General features: G+C 38.9%; 1 protein-coding gene across 1 annotated transcript in view; it reads right to left on the bottom strand.

The window, feature by feature from the left end:
* The window catches only part of col8a1b (collagen, type VIII, alpha 1b), a 19,816-nt gene extending 16,478 nt beyond the window's left edge, over positions 1 to 3,338 (bottom strand). The window contains exon 1 of the mRNA XM_014022292.1: positions 2,665 to 3,338. The gene's annotated coding sequence lies outside the window, so the exon portion shown is untranslated. The remainder of the gene's footprint in view (positions 1 to 2,664) is intronic.
* Between the last annotated feature and the right edge of the window lie 2,166 nt (positions 3,339 to 5,504).

Below are 5,504 nucleotides of genomic sequence, written 5' to 3'. Positions count from 1 at the left end.
TTCCCATTACATTTCCCTTTTTTCTTCTCTTTCTTGTTCTGAAGGCAAAAGGGGGTCCAACCCGTTACTAGCGTGGTGTACCTAATAAAGTGGCCGGTGAGTGTGTATATATATATATATATATTTGCTACTGTTGATTCTGAACAGCACTGTATCATGCAGTTCTCACTGTGGTTGAATGTTCTTCTCATTGCATAAATATAAAGTGTATTTAATAAGATTTGATGTACATGATGCATGGTGTGCTCTTCATACTGAATTTTAAAAAATGTGAACCTTTTTAAGGAATAATTGGTAATACTGTGTATACTGTATTAACCCTTACTCACAGTATTGCAACACTGAAATATATCATATTGTGACCCCTGTGCTGTGATATGTATCATATCACCAAGTTCTTTTCAATACTCAGCCCTAATAGGCAAAACTTTAATGAAATAGTTTTACGGTTTCCGTATTTAGTGCAGTAATGTCAGGACAGCTGGCCAACCTTCAAGCCAAGTTTGACATTTTCAGTAATCTTTGATTTTGCTGTGGAAAAAGCAACAGAGGATATAATTATCTTTTTCTTTATTCTCTTCTTATTTTAACATCAAACAGTTGAATTTTTACAGGGTTATTTTTAACTAATTTGCTGGATTGTGCTAAAATGCATTGCTACGAAAAATTAAACCAAACAGTTGTTGTTTTGGAGTAGGGCATAAGATATTTGCTAATGATGTATCCTTCTTTATGTAATGTCTTTTCTTTATCCATTAGGTCATGAATGCTCTAAATGCTATATTTCATATCATTTGGAAAAAGGTAATTTGTGTTTCTGTAAAAGAATAATTTCTTGAAGAACATTTCTTCAACATGTATTGACAGAAATTGGCCCTTTGACATGGACCAAGCTTTCAATTCTGACTCAGAGGTTGTAACGAGGAACGACTCTCAGCTACTACCACACAAGATTTTAGCTCTAAATCTGTAAAAGTGACTGAGTTGGAGCAACTTTTCTGCAGACTAATACTGATTAAAATGTGTGTTGAAGTTGATCACAGATGTGCAGCCAGTAAGTACTTTAAAGGGGCAATATCATGTAAAATCAACTTTTTTGAGTTTTATATCATGTTATAATGTTATACTCTCATAAAAAACATGCCCAATGCCCTTTGACTCATTCATGCATGTTTGAGAAATCCTGCAGAGTTTTTAGGAAGCCATGCTGAGGAGCAAAACAACAGGTGGGGACCAGAAACACCTTTTGGTACCAGAAACACCCCTGGGACGTGTCTTTAAGCTGAGTTTCCTCATGGTAGAGCCCCCCCCCCCCCCCCACACACACACACACCGAAATGGGCGGGACAGAAGCGAATGTGTTTCTTAAAGAGACAGAGGCCAATTTCAAGGCATTTAGGAGGAAGTGATGAGAAGATAAGTTTATTTTCTATTTAAACATAAAAACAATATTTTAATAACAGCTAAAGGTGACATAGATACTTTATTATGGTATAGTATTTATATATATGCCTGAGAAACACATAATATTTAAAAACTAACCCTTTAAAAACTATTTGTCATGTGATATTTTGCTAACACAACAAAGAAACAGACACAAATGCCCATTTTTCATGGTGGAGGGTGATGAAATAAAAAACGAAATTAAACTCATCAGTTTTATTAACTTCTTCTGGAGGCCTTAATTACTGACAGCTTTAAATGTCTCTAGTATTTACAAGCTCAACCACCCAAGCTGCTTCAGCTCATTAACTCGTTTTTTTGTTTGTTTTTCCTCTGCAAAGAGATAATTAGCTGAAATAGGAAAGAACTGCTCAAGATTACCGGATAATTAAAGATTCTCACACAGACCACAATTAGATTTAATGTAAAAAAAACTGCTAAGAAGCTAAAAATCCAACAACCATGTGAAGCTCGTTATCTCAAGCTTGTTTATTTGGCTAAAACCACTTCATGTCTGGTTTCCGACTTCTTACAGCAGCAGAAAAATGTTCGGAAGAAGAGATGTTTTGGCTTCTTTAATCCAACAAAAAGCTGAAGAAAAGGGGAACATTTTTGAAATATGCTGTTACTGAGATTGGAGAATTCTCGCTAAAACCAAAATTCTCCTGGGATTTTAATCCTATTTTCTCTTGTTTGTGTAGAACTTGAAGCCTTGCTGAGGTTTAAAACTTAATCCTTTTTTTCCTCACTGAAAAAAAAAAAAAAAAAAGAAATGGAACATTTCTGCAGCAGAGCGAGTCTCTAAAAAGTCCTGAAACGTGGAGGCATTCCATGAACCGGTGCTAAATCCTGTCAAGATGCGGCACAGTGCATTTATTTTAACAAGCTAAAGCCCAGAGTTATTCTTCCCAGGTGAATCTTCTGGATTTTTTCTTTTCGTTTTCCTCCGTGCATGTCAGATATCATCTGTCGACAGAGAGGTCCCAGCTGCAAACTGTGCTGTCTGACGAAACATTTGCTCTTTGTTTACATGTTCCTCTCAGTCAGCTCACGTCTCAACCAGTTCCTTCAGAGGTTTTTTTTTTCTTCATTTTTTGTTTCACAAGAATTCAAACAAACAAAAAGAGGGAGAAAAGGGGAACAATTCCAGTCTCTGCATTACAGTTCAAACACTTTGTATTAAAGAGAAATCTGCTGCCCATTGGGTGACAGATGACCTACCTTTGACTGCTGCTGCTGCTGCTGCTGCTGCAGAGGGAGAGTTCAGGACAGACGCTTTACAGCAGCTCTGGTGAAACTTTGGCTTTTATCTGCAGCTGGGTGGAGCAGAACGAGCTGAGAGAAGGAGAATCACCAAGATCTGGACATGTGAGAGACGGGGAAAACAAGATTTTTTTGGTGAGGGGAGAAAACCACCATTGGAAGCGGGCGTTTGCAACATTTTGGAGGCTGTGCAGAGAGAGAGAGAGAGAAAAAAAAGAAGAGAGGAAACCCAAACAGCTGCGTGACTATATATCAGGCAGGAGGAAGGTTCCCGTTTGACTTGGAGCTCTCTGTGCATTCTTCACATGCAGAGAGATTTAAAGGCAGACGCTGACTCTGGTTAGCCAGTGTTTGCTGAGGTCAAACCCTAGCTGAGAGGGAAGGTTCCTGTGGCGGTTCCAGCTCGTAAAACCAGTCCACCGCAGAGTCCAACAGGAAGCAGGTCAGGTCCTTGCAGTCGCACGGACCTGGGCACCTTGCAGTCCCAGTGTCGACCATGAACTCCTCTGTAGACCAAAGAATTAGAGTCAAATCTGTCCAACAGCTGAATGTTGGACCAAACTTGGACATGATGCAACCAGTGGTGGATCTAGGATTTTTCTGAGTAAGGGGCCATCAAGCGGCCACAAAATTCATAGAGGGGCCAAGTATTTGTTCAGCAACCTTGCACACAAATTGCTGTTTTCTGGTATTGCGTATATATTTTACCAGTCACACGTTTAAACACTTGTAATGCAATTTTAAAACAGCTTGCACAGTAAGTTCTCCTTATAAATTTCACATGAATTTTTCCACTACATAAATAAAATACTCTCAAACAAACAGCATGTGAGAGAATCCAGCCATCATTTGTGAGTTAAAATACATTTTCTGCAGGATTGTCCAAATTTTAAGAAAAGAAAAAAAAACCTCCTGTCACCTTGATTCATGCTGGACTGTTCTATTTGGCTCATTAGTGCCCCTAGTGTTTGGACATGGAAGTGCACCCAGTATATCATTATTCTTGGGCAATGGACAGATGAGTGACAGGACAGGGGCACTTCAGGGGGCCAATCAAATTTCAGCAGGGGCCAAATCCCCTGTGGTCCCACCCCTAGAACCGCCCCTGGATGCAGCAGAGCAATGGGCCTCATGCAAGAACCGTTCGTACGCACAGATTTGTTCTTAAGTTGTGCGTACGAGTGATTTAGGAGAATTTGTGGCATTCACCAATGTTTTCGTATTCTAAGAATTTTTTCAGATACGAACAAAATTTACGAGTGGTCCAGACCTGTCGTACATTTTACGAGCAGTCAGTCTGCTGTTATCCAGACGGGTTTTCTTCATTAATAACTTTATATTTCGTTAGTTTGAAGATATTTTGAGTTGAAAATAAATCATACTCCATAATTATGTTGACAATAGGCTATTCTGCTTGAATTAAAGTTATAATTTTAAATGTAATAATTTAGACTAACAATATAAATTGTCCGTCCGTCCATTTTCTGCCGCTTATCCGGGATTGGGTCGCGGGGGCAGCAGCAGAGAGACCCCGCTCTCCCCAGCGACACTTTCCAGCTCGTCCTGGGGGACACCGAGACATTCCCAGACCAGAGGGGATACATAATCCCTCCAGCGAGTCCTGGATTTTCTCCAAAGTGCCAGACTTATTTTGAAAACATTTTAAAATGCTTATTTCAGAACCGCAACTGAGACCACGGTCTTTACGGTGCGCAGCGCTGCCGCTTCTGAATAAATGAAAATGATTTAACACAGTTGTTTATACTTTTAGTAGCTCTTTTTATCCCACAGCTGACCTGCTAAAAATGACAGATTTTCTTTTCTGGATCTCTGACAGATGGACTTCAATCTCTGAACTCGTAAAGTTTTTATTTTTAATTTTCGCTGTCATTTTCATGAATGAACACTTGTATCTGAGGCAGGAAACATAGCCTTATATGGTGTTTTTGGGGTGGTAATTATGCTAATCTCCTCTCGCGTGCACGAGCAGCTGGATACGAACAGGTGTAATTTACGCAGCTCATTTACACACTTTTCCTGAAGATAGAAGCGTTTGTTGAATCTGACGTGACATGTTCGTACGAACCCTTTGTACGAACAAAAGTAAGAGAAATTTAGGATAAAAATACGAACATGTTCCTGCATGAGGCCCATTGATCCCAAACACAGCAAAAGGTTCAGGGTTATATGTTCTCCTGTACATGTTCTCTTCAAATTTCTTTTAAAATAAATTAAATAAATACTGAATTACAGTGCAGGCATTGTACCACATAGGTATACATACACATATATAGGGATGAGTGTACCAGGTGGGTCCATGGTTCTGGGGAACATAGGACCTTGGTGACCAAAAAACCCCACAGCAGCTAATCTACAACGGACTGACTCAGAAAGAAAAGAATCAAGAGGTCACAGTTGTCAAAGTCCAAAGAGCTGAGCAGGAACCTGAGTGACCTGAAGCAATGTTGGTAATAAGTCTGGAACAAATCCTGCATGTCCTGCAATGATCTGATGATGTCACAGAGAGCCACTCAGAGTTATCACAGCTAGAAGTGCTTAAATCTCTTTCTGCACTTTGCTCAAACGGTATAAAACTTTAGATGTTCTTTAGAAATTATTTATAATGTTTACTGAGGTATAAGGCCTTAAAAATATATAAACTGTGTTTAGCATCACACATAAATAAATAAATGAATAAATCCCAGTGCTGTCGCATTAAAAGGGGTTTCAGTGAAACAATATATATATATATATATATATATATATATATATATATATATGATGAAATGGCTCCAATC

This window comes from Austrofundulus limnaeus, unplaced genomic scaffold (assembly GCF_001266775.1).
Source record: "Austrofundulus limnaeus strain Quisiro unplaced genomic scaffold, Austrofundulus_limnaeus-1.0 Scaffold323, whole genome shotgun sequence".
NCBI lineage: Eukaryota > Metazoa > Chordata > Actinopteri > Cyprinodontiformes > Rivulidae > Austrofundulus > Austrofundulus limnaeus.
The sequence above is the reverse complement of the archived record's forward strand: the minus strand, read 5'-3'. Positions and strand labels throughout refer to the sequence as shown.